Source organism: Ambystoma mexicanum, chromosome 3p (genome assembly GCF_040938575.1).
Source record: "Ambystoma mexicanum isolate Mex_15411 chromosome 3p, UKY_AmexF1_1, whole genome shotgun sequence".
Classification (NCBI taxonomy): Eukaryota; Metazoa; Chordata; class Amphibia; order Caudata; family Ambystomatidae; genus Ambystoma; species Ambystoma mexicanum.
The window spans coordinates 461078240-461095546 of record NC_090925.1 but is presented as its reverse complement, the minus strand read 5'-3'; positions in this window follow the sequence as shown (position 1 = coordinate 461095546).

Below are 17307 nucleotides of genomic sequence, written 5' to 3'. Positions count from 1 at the left end.
ACAAACACTACACTAGTAATCAAAGAAGACACATATTGGTACATTTCATCACCAAGGACATTTGCAGTACTCTCGTGGTCGGTAAATGCTCTTGATGTTGGCGTTAGGGGAAGGCGCATTTGACGTCCGGTAACCACCTCGTGAGGGGTGAGGTGGTGGTTGGAACCTGGTCTATTCCTTAGCTCAAATAGGGCTAGTGGAGGGCAATACAACCAACTCTTCTTTGTTGTTTGCTGTATTTTTGCAATTGCCTCCTTTAATAGGCCATTCAGGCGTTCACATATACCGTTGGCCTGTGGGTGGTATGCACATGCAAATTTATGCTTGATGTTCAGTAAGGATGTGATGTGCTGGAACATTTCGTTTGCGAAATGTTGGCCATTATCTGACCGCAGTACCTCGCACACTTCCCACCTGGGGAAGACCTCCCTCACTAGGAATTTAGCTGCTCTGAATGCATCTAGGTGTGAACAGGGCCCTGCTTCAATCCACCTCGAGAATGGGCATACTACTACAATCATATACCTATTTCATAGTCAATATGGAGATGTCGGAAGGGTCCCTCTGGCCGGGGTATAGTACCTCTTATCACCTTCAGAGTGTGACCGGTCGTAAACTGTTGACATGTGTGACAATTGCTGATAAAATTTGACACATGAGAATTTAACTCGGGGCAGAACCAGTCTTCCCTAATTCGTGCTGCAATTACTTCCTTGCCTGTGTGGGCTGGGTGGTGTAGTTGGCTAAGGGCGGTGTTCAATAGTGCCAGTGGTATTACAATCTTTCCAGTGTCACCCTAGCGCCATAGTGCGTCAGTTGGTGACATTGTGCATCCTCTTTTTACCCATATTTCTTTTTCTGCCATTGTTGAAGCCGCTTGTAGCTCCATTATCTGTGTGGCTGGGAGATGGGTGTACCCTTCTCTTATCAACATCTCCTTAGCCATTCCCCTCCCTCTCCCTCTCTTTGACTCTGGGGGGTTCCATATCTCACCAAAATATGCAGCATACTTTGCATGTGGGTCTGCTGCTGCATTCCCTTTTGAAATGTGGTCTTCACCATTGGTGCGTGCGGTGCATTTGACCAACGCTAATTCTTGGGGGTCATTTATTGCTTCAATTAGTTCAGCAAATAGGAGGGCATGTTGCACTGGAGTGCCATCAGCTCTCCTAAACCCTCTTCTTCTCCATTTCGACAGCCCTGAGTGGACAGTGGACGTAACATATGCGCTGTCGGAAATATGGTCACTCGTTTGTCAAAGCTTTCCTTCACCGCCAAGATTAGTGCAATTAATTCTGCTGCTTGAGCGGAATAATGCTGTGGTAGTTGTACACATTTCATTGCCACACACACCGGTACCTCCATCATTTTTACCATTGCTGCCCCAGTCCTCCTTATACCATCCATTTGGTCGATAGTTGATGACCCATCAATGAACAGGAGCTCACCTCCCTCTAGTGCGTTCTCTTCAATCTTTCTAGTACATGAGCACATTTCAGTTATTTGCGTACAATCGTGTGCATAATCTCCTTCCTCAATTACTTCTGCTAGGAACCTTGCAGGGTTGACCGTGCTACATCTAACAATTGATAGTTCAGCTCTGGATAAGATGATCTCATAACCTGATGCCCTTTGCGTGGTTAGGGTGGACTTAGGTTTATTCAATATTGCAAATAGTGCATGTTCCACAAACTGTGTAGTTGGGCACCCCATGGTGATTGCTGATGCTTTCTCTACCGCAAAAGCAGCTGCGGCGAGACCTTGTTCACAAGGGAAATGACCTAACATCACAGGATCTAAGTGGCCGCTGTAAAATGCTACTGGTTTGTAGCCCATGCTTGTTTTTTGAGCCAACACTGCTTTCATTACTGCTGAGTCGCAATGTGAAAATATAAAGAATTGTCGCTCATAGTCTGGGGTTGCCAGTACCGGGGCAGTTGATATCGCATCTTTCAGTTCATCAAAAGCCTCTTTCATTTCCATTGTCCACCCCAACTTTTTCTCCCCTTTATTAGCTTCCTTTAACGCCTCAAGCAGGGGTCCTATGTATGATCTGTAATCAAATACCCATGCTCTACAGTAGTTGCACAGACCCAGGAACTGCTGCAGTTCCCTCACTGTTTGTGGCACTGGCGTTTTTTAAATGGCCTGTGCTCTTTGAGGTGCAATCTTTCTTCCATGTTGGCATATGAGCTGACCAATGTAAAGTACCTGTTCTTGACAGTACTGTAAATTTTCCATGTCTACCTTGTAACCTTTTTCAGCCAATATTGTCAGCATCTTTAATGAGTCCTCTCTGCATGTTCTTTCGTTTGTACTGCAAATTATTATGTCGTCGACATACTGCAACACTGTGCTTTCCACTTCAATGTTACCCAAATCCATCTGTATTACTCTGTTGAAGATTGAGGGTGATTCGCAGTACCCTTGTGGCAATCTGGTGTGTTTCCACTTTGTGTTTCTGTAAGTGAAGCTTGTCAGATCTTGTGAGTCTGGGTGCAATGGTATTGAGAAAAAAGCATTTTTAAGGTCGATCACTGTAAATCGTGATGCTTCTGCTGGAATGCCACACAATATTGTGGCCGGGTTTGAGGCTATGGGGTATTCTGCTTCTACTATGTTGTTCAAGGGCCTGAGATCCTGTATGAAGCGCCAAACCCCCCTCTAGCCTTGCGCACTGGGTATACAGCCGTGTTACATGGTGATTCTGAGGGGACCAATATGCCATTATCTATAAGGGCCGTTATGGTTTCATATATGCCCTCATCTGCCTCTTTGGATAGTGGGTACTGTTTCACTCTGGGGAGTATTGCACCTTTTTTCAATTTTATCCTTACTCCCCCTATACTTTTTATGCACCCCACGTCATAAGGGCTAGTAGTCCATAATGATGTGGGTACTTTTGTCATATCCTCCTCAAAGAAGGGAACTGGGGTGGATGTGGGTGCCTCAAGTGCCATTGCAATTTTCTGTGCCACTTGTTTGTACGCCACTCTTAGCCATATTTCCACACTCATCATAAACACCATTTCACCTTCCTCCTTTTCTTCTGAGAACAGCTCCTCATCTGACACCTGGGTGAGTCTACATCCTTCTGCTAGTGCTATCACTGCCCTCCATGCTCTTCCTTCTCTGTCTTGGGCATGTACCGCAATGTAATCAGCTGTTGCTATAATGCTCTCAATGTCCACTGGAACCACCTTTCCTTCTGGTTCATTGACTGGTGTTTCTGGTCTGAACAAATATGCTGCTGGCCTCCTCCAGATCTTTCCCTCTATCCCTGGCATCCATGCAAATGCCATGTCTGTCCCGTACTGGAATAGTTCGCCATCTACTGGCTCAGCCCTAATCGCTGTCTGTCCGCAGTATGCTTGCATAATCTGTCGTGCTGTGAGCATGTTAATTACTGGAGTAGAGCAAATTATGCCATCCTCCGTAAAGGAGATCGTCATATTCAACCTGTTCATGATGTCTCTCCCCAGTATATTTACTGGTGAGGCACTATAATATAAAAGTGGGACTGACATGTCATAATCTCCTATAGATAAGGGAATGTTATCAGTAAAGGGAACCAACCCTCTAGCCCCAGAGAATCCTTGGCTTCGCCCGACATCTTAAATTTACCTTCCCTTATGCAAGACCGGGTCGCCCCGGTGTCAACAAGGAATGATAATTTTTTGTCACCTATCGTTACCTCTATGCGTGGTTCCTCCGCACTATTAGGTGTTACCGACAGGATGGGACACACCAAGGCCGTCTGTGGGCTGTCCTATTGAGGGTACAACGATTGACCATTTCCTGTGTAAGGGTTGTGTCCCAGGACCGTCACCCTACCCAGTTGTGTTTGTTGTGCTTGGGGTTGTTGTGTTATCGCTACCTGTTGTTGTGGCAGTGAATATGTCTGTGGCTGTTGTTGTGTTATTAGTTGTTGCTGTTCATTTCCCTGTTGCAACGTCTGCTGTTGCTGTATGCCCTGCTGTTCCTGTGTGGGCCTTGGTTGTCCCTGTTCGCTCCATGATGGTGTTCCTGGTCTTACTCTACACGTGCGTGACATGTGCCCTACTAATCCACAACTCCAACACACCGGTGGTTCCCTACTCTGCCATGGAAAGCTTCCTGTGTTGTCCTGGTATACTGGTCGCCCGGTGGGGTAGGAATTTCTAAGTCCTCCCACCTGCTGTTGTGTGTTATATCCGTTTCCGCTCCCTCTCATAATTCCTCCTCTTCCCCTGTTGTAATAATAACACCCAGCTCCTGGCATTGAGTATCCTCCTCCCATGTTGGTCGTGTATGGTTGGAGTGGCGGCACCTGTTGTGTTATAGTCTGTGAGGGTGGTATTTGGGAGGGATCTTGTGCAGCCACTACTTGTGTGGGGCTTTGGGTCATTGTTGTAGGTGTAGTTATTAGTGCCCCTTCCATTGTGTATTTAGTAAATTTTTTCTGTACTAGTTTAGCCTCTTCCGTTTTCCTGTCCTCTTCCTTTTGTTTCATTTTTCCTTGCCATGTCCTGAAATGATGCACTATTGTCAGTTGTATTTCTGGCCATGCTTTTGCTTCCATTCCCACTACTTTCTTCAGTTGTTTCTGAACTCCTTCTGGGAGCCCTTGTACTAGTATATGATAGAATATTGCTGGTGTTTTGTCCCATTGTTCTCTAGTTTCCATGCGCCACTTCTCTTGGATTTCCTAGAAATAATCAACAGGATCTTCGTTCTCACGCATCTTGCGTGAGGTAATTGCTCCTATGTCTGATGTGTCTGGGTACTGTACCCTCAGTGCCTGCCATAGTGCATGTCTGCAGTTTGCGAATGGTGCCCCATCGTGCGATGTGTTTGCTATTGTTACCCCAGTGAATCCCGCTCTCTTCCAAATGTCATCCGCTGCATCCCCTAATGTCGATATTAGAAGGCCCTTTACATCTCCCACTGCCAGTTTCTGTCCTGCGGTGTGTTTTTCCATTTCATATATCCATTTACCCGCACCTCCACTTAATGATGGGAGCCTGCACTTTATATTTTCTTTGTCTGTATGCTTCCAAGGGACGTACTGTGGTCTAACCCCTCCCCTCTCCAGAAGTGGCATTAAGTTGTGTCTCGTTTTACCCCTTGGGTTCCATAAAATCGAGTCCTCACACCCCTCCTCTTCTTCCCTCTCTCCTACATCGTCAATTTCGTCCGTATTTCCCCTGCTCGTAACTCTTTCTTCTCCATCTTTTCCCCTTCTTCCATCATTTCCTGTATTTAATGTGGGCGAGTGTATTCGTCCTTCCTGCCTACGTCTAGGGAGGTCTCTAAGCCTACCTGCATAGGGTGTCAGTTCGTTTGTGAAGGGCGCGAGTTTGATTGTACGTAATGAGCGTGAGGTGGTTGAGCATGTAGGGTGGGATGGGAGAGGGTGTGATGGTGACGGTGTGGCTTCATGTGTCTGTCTTTCCGCTATTCCTTGCTCTTCCTCCTCACTTCTCTCCAGTTCATCCGTTCTCCTACAGATCCATGGTGAGTCTGTATTGGTCCGGGTGGTGTATAGTTTATCTAGGCTTTCCCTTTCACTGTTTCTTCCTTCCTTCTCCATTCCTTCTTCTTCCTCACTACAAAAGTCATTCGTAAACGGCAGCCCCCACTCTGTCTTTTTCCCCTTGATTGTTACTGTTTTTAAGTCTATTAGATCCGGTTCTCCCTTTTCTCCTTTACCAACCGCTCCCCTTTGCGCTGATGTTGTTGCTACTTCTGTGTCTCTATGTACATACCCCCTTACTTCACTCTTCCTTCTCCTATCTTCTCTTTCCCCTTCATTTCTCTCCTCCATCTCTCTACCAATTTCCTCCCTTTTCCTTTTTAATTCCTCCATTACTTCACTACTCACCTTTTCCAATATCCTTTCATCCTCTTTCTTCCTTTCCCATCTCACCCTCTCCCTTTCTAATATACTCTCTATCACCCTCCCTTCTTCGTATTTATAGTCGTTTCTGATAGTAATCTCTTCTTCCACATTGCCATTTCTTTTTCTTTCTCTTCTTCTTCCCTTTTCCTCTCTCGTAGCACTGCTCTTGATACCCTTTCTGCTGCTGCTTTTACCCTTTCAGCTTCTCTCCTTTGCTCCTCAGTTCGTTCCCTTATTTTTTCCAATTCGTTCTTACCTTCTATCCTTTCCCTCGCTCTCTCTCTTTCCTCCCTCTCGAGCTGTTTGATCAGTTCATTCTGCTCATCCCTTAACTCTGCTAGTCGTTCCTCCAAAATCTCTTCCTTTTGTTGTAACAGCTCTTCCCCTCTCATTCCACTCTCCCTGGTATTATCCTCGTCTATTTTCCTTACTACCTCCTTCTCTTCTCCTGTTAATGAACCTCGTAATTTTAATAGTATCTGCGCAGCTACCCACTCATCAAGTCCTATTTCCACAGTTTGTTCTTCTCCAGTCCTCCCCTCCCCTGCTGGCATCTTCCTATGAGCCACATATGGTGGCGGGCTGTATGCCGGGTTCGAGTACCCCTCAGCCGCCCTTAACTGTCCTCTTTCTATTTCTCCTAATTCTCTTAAAGGGTACAACCCCCCTCCCTCTGTTTTCACTACCTTTGCTAGGGGTATATCGCTGCTCTGTTCCTTTTTTATTTCATTTTCTTTTGAGTTATTATTCTTTTCTCCTCCCTCTTGTCCGTTCACCGTGTTCTTTGGGTCTTCACTCCCCTTTTTCTCATTCTCTCCTTCCTCCTTAATCTCTTTTTCTTCCGGTATTTCCCCCACAGTGAACATTCCATTTGGTCCTGGTCGGGACCCTTGGAACATCCTCCATAAGTTAAACACCTCCACGTGGTGTGTCAACTTCTTCCCTTTGTATGTATTATGCAAATGGTTTAATAGTGAATGTTGGGTATATGGATCGAAGCTACCATTAGGCGGCCATGGTGTTATCATTTTGTTGTCCGTCCCCTGTGTCCATTCTATGCTATACTTGATCAGTTTCTCCCTACGGGGTGACAGTGTTGTACATATGTGTTGTAGTGGGGTAGTGAGGGTGTTCCCCCACCCTCCCGATCCTGTCCCGTATGACATAGTAGCGCTTCACTTGTTATCCTTCCCCTATTTGGTAGCTATTATCTTACTAACACTTACAATACACAGCCTTATACCTTTACCTGGCCCCGTAAATTTGGGGACTTGCGATAGTCCGCTAAGGAAAATTATTAAAATATAGTATTTACATTTGTATATTTCCCCCGTTTCGCCTTTCCCCAATCAACTCATTACCGTTTATCTCCGTTTCCACTCCCTTACCACAGTTCTCTTCCCCACCACTCTCAGAAAGAAAGATGCCTTGTGCTCGGGATATCCTATGAAAGCCCTACTGGTGATGTCACTGATCTCTTCGAACTACTGGTAAGTTCTTCATATATTCTTTAAGTCCAAAATACACTTGCAATCTACCCCCGTTAACCTCACAGCTGTCTTCCTGTCACTCCGGGAACAAGGTAATCAATAATATAATCGGACTGCGCACGCTGCGTCGCCTCGCGTGTGATACGCCCCTCGACAGGAGGGCTTAACCAGCCAATTATCTTCCGTATTGGGCAACTAACTAGCTACCGCCTACAGGGAAACGTCATCTACCTATCGAGTTTCTTGAATATAGGTGTTAAATGCAATAAGAAGTTTCTGCAATCCCAGTGGAGTTTTTGAAATTAATACTAAATCATCTGCATACATGAGGCTTTTAACAAACTTATTATTAAGTTTAGGAGAATCAGAAGATACTGTCTCAAAGGTATGTTTCAAATCATATGTAAAATAATAAAAAAATGGAAGATGCCAGTAAACAGCCTTGTTTCACCCCACGTGATGTTGGTATAGGGTCGGATAATAAACCAGTCAGTGATAAACGAATACGAACTGAAGTATTAGAATGTAGTGCAAAAATAAGATCATATAAAGTCAAGGGGCACTTATCCCTCTGCAGGTTTTGAAATAGGATTGCACGTGAAATCGAATCAAAAGAAGAAAATAGGTCAACAAAAGCAAAATAAATTGATTGTTTCGATATTTGACACTGTGCTTTTATGGCATTCAAACATAATAAGTTAATTTGTGTACCCATTCCTGAGACAAACCCTGTTTGATTAGGATCTCGTAAGTTATTAGCTAGGGTCCAAGCGTTAAATTGTTGTAAAAGCAGTTTGGCAAAAATTTTCCCTGGAGAGTCAAGCAGCGTTATTGGTCTATAATTCTGTGGTAATGTTTGATCACCCTTCTTATAAATTGGAATTATGATCGATGTCTTCCACGATTGAGGGATCATCTGTAGGCGTATTACTGCTTTGAAAAATGTTAAACAGGATCAGAGCCCATTCTTTCGGGTAAGCTTTTAACATTGCATTGCTTATGCGATCTGGTCCACAGGCTCTAGATTTACTTGCTTATCTGATGGTATCCTCAATGTCTACAGAGGAAACTTCCATGAGCCATGGACAGGAGACCTTATGAAGGCATTGGCTTTGATCGAACCTCTCATCAGCATAAAGATTCTGGTAATAATTAACCCAGTCTTGTTGAAGCACCCCAATAAGCTTGGCATCGGCTTGTAAGTTTGTATTGTGGCTATTTAATAACTGCCACATTTCGGCCGAGTTTTTATTGATTATTGCTTGCTGCATCCTTTCACTATCTTTTTGGAATGTTATAGCTTTGTGGCTTTTCAACCAGTTTTTATATTTGGTTTTAGCATTTGTCAGAGCTAACCAATTTATGTTTATAGTTGTAGTTAGAATGTCTCTTTTTTATTTCCTATATTCAGTACGTCTGTTTTGCAAGGTGTAGTCAAAAGCATGTTTGTGTGGTAGACCCTTTTTTGTGCTTTCTGTCATTGTATTAGCATATAGTGTCAGAAGATCTGGATATTGCAATAGTCTGATCGAATGTCTGTTATTCTGTATCGTGATACCAAATGCTTTAAGATTTGTCTGATTCCACCTCAATTGTGTTCTTGCCCATTAATAACCACATATTGGGTGAAATAGTTCTTATCAACCATAGTTGTATCCCAATTTAACGCTAGAGAAAGAAGGCTATGATCACTGCAAGTGTGTGAGAGTATATTCAAATCTTTGACAAATGGAACGCTTCCCTATTGATATAAATATAATCAATAGTGCTAAAACTGGTATTCCTACACCATGTTGGTTGGGGCAGAATGTCACCATTGGCTGACCCATTAATCATCTGAAAATTTCTCTCTGACATAAACAGGTTCCATGTGTCTATTTCATCAGAGGTCCTCAATATACAATCTAAATTTAGGTCCCCCATGATTAGTGTATGTGTGATATGTGCATCCATGCAAATTATGTCTAACAATTTAGAGACTTGCATAAAAGACATCATCAGTAATTCCTGCTGGGTTACGATAAAGATTTATTAAGGCAATTTCTTTCCCTTGCTGTGTAATCCTAACAAGTTGTAAGAATGCCGTCTCTACTTTCCATGATGAGATAGAGAGGCCAGATTCAGAGTGCACAGCAACAAGCAATCCTGATGAAGTTCTACCAGCAGTGGTTAAAGCTGGTGAGAGTGAGAGATCATAGCCATCCCATATTGGGATATTAGTCATCCAGGTTTCTTGCAAGACAATAATATGATATAAGATCTTGAACTTTTTAATGGAATCATGTTCATGTGAATGCCCTCTAGTGTTCCAGCTTGCTATATTTAAAAATTGTAAATTTACAAGTGGTTAATTTCTAGTATCACCAAAACCACCTGCAGGCCCACCGTTTTTTTTATTCAAACTTTGATATATATTCAGTTGGGTCGGTGGGCTCTGTACTTGCTCAACATTCTGGTCAGGATCATCTGCCAACAAAAATCCCATGTCAAACAATGTCATTCTTGATTGCCAGATCACATTAAACACAACATTTGAAGAAATACATAGTCTCACTACTGTTTTTGATACCTCAGAGACAAACTCAATGTGTGATAAATCACTAGAGGTTACATCTTGTAATGCTGCTGTATCACTAAATATATTTAGGACACTTCTTCTGTTGAGATCATATATTTCAAAATCACCACCTCTACTTTTCAGGATAAGGGATTTAACCCTACTTTTCGTCTGCTGAGACTGTTTTGTAGGAGGTTGTGACACAGAAGGTTTTCTTTTTGCTGCAACATTAAAATGATTGCGACCAACATTCTCATCAAAGTCATCCTCTTGTCTATACACTTTCTCAGATATTTCTGGTCTGTGTGAAATTGTTCGTGATATATTACTCATTTCTGAATTGTCGGTTTATCTTGAGATAGTGGTAGCAGCCGTTTTAAAATGTAATCATCAACCGCCTGTCTTAATTTTTCCATACTCTCTTCACTTTGGGCAGAAGGAAGATGTGGTATATCCTCCTTACCAATTGGTTGAGGTAACTTGTTTGAACTTTCAATGGTATGAACAAGCTGACTCAGCGGTGATTGTACTAACGGACAATCTACAGAAGTGTGAGTGTCTTCGGAAGCTGACTGTATTATAGGAATGCTTGGTATTTCATTTTATTTACTGCTACAGCTTTCAGTGGTTCTGATACCGTCTCTGTCTGTGTTTGAGGTTGCAGTACAGGCGGAGGTTTTTGCACTTTGTGTGGTAATCTATCATCCAAATTTGGAACAGTTCCCCAATAGCTTTGAAAAATGCATTAAGCAAATATTTTATGGATCTTCCGCCAAGCATGTTTTTCGATTTTGTAAGTGTACGGTGGGGTCCTTTAGGCTTAGGGCGGACCGGTTTTGCCTTCTCTGGAGATATGATTACAATATCAGGTGGAGATAGCTTCTCGTCTTGGATGTTGCTCGGGCATACCTCTGCCTTACTGGGTGAGCAAACATCATTTACATCAACAATGGTAGGTGTTTCAATCGGCCTAATCACCTCAACAAATTCCGGTAACATTTGTGTTTTTACGGGACCTGTTTGTATTTTCATTGGTGAAGAATGACATTCATTTTGTAAATGAGAATACTCATTTACTATTCTTGGTAAAGTGTCTAGAGTTTCACTCCGTTTTGTATATCTATTTCCTCCCATTATGGTCTTGCCATTACTATTCAACCAGTTAGAAAGAGCTTCTAGTTGAAAGGGTTGTTTTTCAATTTTGAGATCCAGGCTTTCAAATAGTTTATACATGCTCAATATTGTTGTATTCATTGCAGACAGGGTAAGTTCAATCATGTTGTGCGAGGGATCATTACCATGAGTACGGGCAGCTGGGCGAGAGGTAAGTTCAATCATGTTTTGCAGGGAGTCATTACTATGAGTACGGGCAGCTGGACGAGGGGTAGGTAAAGCAAAGGATGGAATATTAGAGTGAACACTAGACGAAGAGATATTAGATTCATCAATCACACATGATGCGTTCTTACCTTCCTCAACAATGGCTATTGGGGATTCGCATTGACTGGCATAAATGGATATGCCAGACAAATTAGAGTCATAATGTGCATAAGGGATAGATGATAGTGCAAGTGAAGTGTTTGCTTTATTATTTATAACATTCCTTTTTGTGGATTCCAAGAGCGTTCGGTCAGAAACAACATGTGCACCGTTGGAGATTAGTGAAACTTTTGAACTCTCACTCGGGCCACGGGTACTCTGAATGTCTTTATTGATAGTATGGGAAACACTTAGCTGGTTTGGAATTTGCGTTCCAACCGTATTTTCAATTAGTCTCTTATGATTAGAATTCTACCATGAATTGGGGTCAACATGATCGACGTGTGAGAGGAATGCAAATGATTAGTTTTACTTTTTAAAGACAAAAAGTGCTCCATTTGTGCAGGCATACCAGTTTTCAAGGAGTGAAAGGCAAACATAGCAGCCACTAAACCAGCAGACATTTTCACAAAGTATCAATACTACCCTACCCAATATAATCAAAGTAGCTGTTTTGGCTTGAAAAATCAAACACATAAACCAGTATCTTACTATAATGTCCGCTTTCCGCATAAACGCGGAGAAGCGGAAAAGCGGTACTTACTCAAGTACTTCCGCGAGTGTGCGCGTGCTGTGCGCATGCACTCTCAATTTATAGGAAGTAGTCGATCCACTTGTTTTGGTGGGCGGTTGAATGGGTAGGCGGGACAAAGCGCGGGCCAATCCCGCTGAAAGGGGAAAAAAACAGACATTGTGATCACCGTCACCGTCACAAAATCCTCACAAAATCCTTCAAAAAAGTTAGTCAATATCTAGGTCAACGCCCACCAGGCTCCTTAATCACCTTCAATGGGCTTCGTAACAAAGTTCAATGCAGGAACACACGTCCATACACGTCCACGGGTCCTCAGGATCAGTAGCAGGTAGCAGGTAGCAGGTAGCAGAGTAGCAGAGACCAACGCGGAAAAGCGGTCTTTTTCAATGTGTTTAGTATTCAGAAGCACCTGATTTAGCATTAAAAGGTGCTTTTGACAACTTTCAGTTAATTCAATATTCAATACGTGTTTCTTTCTGGTCTGCAGAGCGCACATGTATGAGTGTTCCCTGTTTCCACTCACTGGCTTCATACAGCAACTTCCGTTGGCTTCTTTACATTCTGCATCCAGCTTCCAGTATCTCTGCTCTTCCCTCACAGAGGTCGGAGAGAGCATTGCTTGCTCTCCTGGAATCCTGTGGCAACTGGAGTGCTTTGGCACTGCATAGCTCCTGCTGCTTGTGCCCGATACTGAGGGTTTGCAGTGCTTCCAGACCCTCTCACGGCAAGTCTTGGCTCCAGCGTCTCTTTCCTCTGCTCGTCATGGTTTCCAGCACTCCTGTCTCCCTCTCCTGTCTAGCCAGCCTGCCTCTCTCCAGCTTGCTTTGCACCAGCCGGCTCCATGCTCCAGCCTGCTGTCTCTCCCCTTTCGCACTGTGCAGCCTCTGTTTTTATATTCATTTGGATTTGTATATGACCACACGTGTGGATTATTCAGTCCAATTAATTGCCTGACCATGGCAATACTCATTAACAGGATATGCCTGGCTGTTCCATCTGAAATCCTCCATAGTAATCCTCTTCGCCTCAGTACCATAGTGGGGAGGTTTGAATTAAAGGCAGTGTGCATAACTCGGTGTGATCTCTTCCTCATCTTGGCACTTGACTGATATGTGTCTGCATTAACAATATAAGGATTGGTACTTGGCTGGTATGTGTTTATCTTATCCAAATGAGGATATGTCCTCCCAACAGGCCACTTCCTCATCCCAGTATTGAGATGGTGTTTCTGGGGGATATTTTGGAAGGGAGAACGAGGAAAGGGATGTCAGTAGCCTACAAAGGCATGAGGGATATAGGGTTCATTCTCACCTAAGCACGTCCTCTCCCCACTCCCCAAGTTCCCTCCATGGAGGTGATCCTCCCTTGCATATCCACCCCCAGGAACTGGATTGAAAAGGCTACCTGAGATGAGGATCCAGGGGGAAAAAAGTGAGAGTACCCTCAGGTTCCTCACAGCTGTTACATTAATCTACCTTAGAGATAACACAGGCTGTAGCCACTGCCTCACAGCTCTTTTTGTGAGATAAGGACAGATATGAGATAGCAGTCTGATATAGTAGGTTGAAGTTGACACAAGTTTATTAACTTGAACTCTCATATGCAGATTTTGGTCTAGATACCCCTAGGGTTTTAATATTATTTTGGGACACTATTTTGCAGTCTGCTATTTTAAAGTAACAGTATTCATGACCCTGTTATTGTGTCCTGGGGCTTGTGCCAATCACCATCAATTCATTGTTTTCATTGTTTAATGCTAGGTCACTTTCTAGCATCCAATCTTGAATCAGGCCATATACATTATTGATGGCACAAGTATCTTCATTGTGGTTACCTGTGAGGGGAATAATAATTCACTGTGTGTCATTCTCAAGGAAGGATCTCCCCCAGGTTGAAGCAGTATCGCTGAAATTGCCACTTCCTTCATTCTCTTTATCAAGAGTCTATGTTCAACAAATTAGAGGCCACAGAAAGGTCTAATAACACAAGTAACATTGTTTGACCATTGTCTATTTTTTGGAACATAGTAGAGTTGTAGTAGGGTGGTGTCAGTACCATAGCCAGGTCTAAACCCTGATTGCCATTTGTTGAAGACACTCTGATTGGTCAGATAATCCAATATTTGTTCATTTGCTACCCTGTCCAGGATTTTGATTAAGTATGGGGAGTTGGTGATGGGTCTGTATTTACAAGGAGTTAGGGGTCAGTTTTTTTAAGCAATGGTGAAAACATTGCACTTTTTATTTCAGCTGGCACAGGACTTTCCTTAAATGAAGAATTAACAAATGTAGTAAGCATGCCCATAAGTGATGTAGAGCATGCTTTCACCACTACAGATGGGCATATTTCACTCTTAGAACTGGTGGGTTTGAGCTTACTTATTATAGTAATTAATTCAGCCTCGGTAATAGATCTAAAACTGAACAGAAAGTCTGATTGCATCTGCCTGTCATCTGTGCTTGTCTTCTGGGTATAACTTTCTAGTATATTTTTTGGAACCCTTCAGTTCCTTATTTTATGTATGCTTTGTTTAATTTAATCAAGTTTGTTGAACATAGCTTCCTGAATTGATGTCCACCAGTCAGTATCTTTAAGTGGACCTTCCAGTTTGTTGTCACAGGGCTTCTCCAACTCCTTAAAGATTTTAAACAGTTCTGTGGATTCATGTGTGCCTGTGTTATCCACATGTAATAAGTGGATCCTTTAGCTTTTATAACATCTAATTCGTAGTCTTTTGCTCCTGTACTATATACTTCCTTATCTGGGTCACACTTTGTTTGTTTCCACTTACACAACTTTTTCCTTTTAGTAAATTTGAGCTTTTCTAGCTCCAGGGAAAACCAAGAGTTACTTCTTTTACAAGGCACTAGTCTTATCTTAAGTGGAACTAGTGCATTGATGGCTTTGGTAGTTCTGTTACATATACATAAACTATTTAACTCTATTACATATCTCGTATTCTTCACAATCTATAAGAAGAACAACAAACTAATCACGAGGAAAGGAAATAGGAAAACTTAGATTAGATAATATTGAAATTCAGGTGAAGAGATTACGGGTACAGATGAATCAAGTTACAAATTAAATTACAGAACTATCTACATATGTGAAAAATCATGTTATTCGAAATATTCATTTGCAATGACCTACCTGTACCTGTGACCCTTTCCTTCAACAATAAACCATCAACCCAAACATTCCAAGAAGATATTAGCAATTGACAGTTTCATGAGATTTCTATCCCTAATTCACCTAATCATGAACATATACCACCCCCAAAATCCCCTGTTTTTGTTTCCCGCAGTGATTCTCCATCCCTATTATAATGTACATTAATGTATGTTAATATAAATATCGTGTAAATATGTGTTATTTTTTTAAAACCCAATTTGAAGTCCACACTTCATATAATCTTCCAATTTCATTTCTTTCACAAATGTTTCACTTCATTCTGAATATTGCAAGGAAAATTGTCATTTCCAAAACTTATTAGATGTGCTCCATCTTTCCTAAACATGTTCACTCTACCATGTTACATATTATCATTTACAAAATATGATCTTCCAAAATCTCACAGAAATGCAAATACAGCTTTAATGACATTCTGCCCTGCATTTTCTATGAGTGGACAAAACAACTTGGATCTTTTCCACACTTGTCTTTGAGTAATGAATGAAAAAATAAACATTAAAAAATAAACATTGTTTGTTGAAAAAGTTCCATCAGACTTTTGGAAGTATCTTTCGTAGCAAGCTGCAAAGATACTCCACCTACATACTCTAGACTATTACCTCTACTATGCGCTACAATCATTTTTGGAAGTTCCAGGTGCACCATATCTTCACACATGATTAATAGTTACACCTTTCATGCAACAGACTCCATAACACATCATCTCCAATTTTTCCAAGCCAAGATTATGTTAGAAGTGAGGCTGATCTGCATATATCTGCAGCCAATTAACACACACATCTCCTATTATTCAAAGAGTCTTCTTGTCAACCTCCATGCTTTCAGACATTCAAACAAGAAATGATGCAATTGCTACCCTGTCCTCCTCTGCAGTTCAAACCCTTCTCCACAAACCTCGATTAGTTGAGTCGCCTGATGTCCATGGACATCTCCACATTCCTCTTTCTCTGTGGGGCTTGGTAAAAGAGCCCTCATGGCACATGCATTAAATCTGCAAGCAGTCATGTATGTCCATGGATGTCAGGGCACATGCAGCCTGCCTTACCTTTTTACTCTTATCTCTGCAACACTCTCTGATTGGCTACATTCAAACAGTCACAGACCCATCCACTAATCACATCCAAAAACCCTACATCTAAACCTCTCACTGTAGTTCAACAGTTCACGTTTATCTTTCAACTCTGAGATTGCATTTGTGCCATGATACAGAGCCAGCCTGCTATATCACAAACTACTGTACACACATTCCAGATTCAACAGGATCTGCATTCAACACTCTAGATCTAAAAAGACATGCCACAGGTATTCTTTCATTTTGGAAAGTTATGCTCAACAATCTTGGTTTATTTGTAAGAGGCCAGTCTATTTTGCTTTCATAGATTATAGTGCTACCTTTGATACTGTCGACTGGGCACGATTGTGGAGGAAACTAGTTAGCTGGGGGATCCCCTCTGGTTTATTCAAAATTATTGTAATGCTACATGATCATCCCAGAGTTAAAGTGCGGGTGGAGAGTAATTGGGGGACCTCAAACTGGAATCGAAACGAACAGGGTTGTCAAACAAGGCTGTATTTTAGCCCCAATGTTGTTTAATGTATATTTGTCTGACATGTGGAAAACTTTGGAAGATCATAACTGTATTCCCCCTAGGCTATGTGTGGGGGTATTACAATGGATGGGTTATGTAGACGATATCATCCTGGATTTAACTACAGGAGGTCTTCAGACAGCTCTGAGCAATCTAAATGTCTACTCAACTACTAGTTAATACAGCAAAAAACAAAATTATGGTTTTTGATTACTCCTTAAAAAAGGCAGCACAGGGAACCACCAGGGGGCGCCAAGATGTGCTGAAGCATCTCTGTCTACTTCTCCCCATGGGTCTGTTATAAGGGACTGAGCCCCCCACTTGTACCCCCAAGTGACAATCTTCAACCCTCCTAGGGGCTGTGGGAACCCCTGGGGCACCAGTTAAAGAGAATCCTGAGCACAGTAGTTGGTGTATAGCCGGAGAACAAGCCTTGCTGTCTGCAGCAGAGTTATGCGCACTCCGACGCCGCCTGTAGTTCCACGTCTGCTCCACTGCTTCCGAGGTGGGGGAGGGGACTGAGG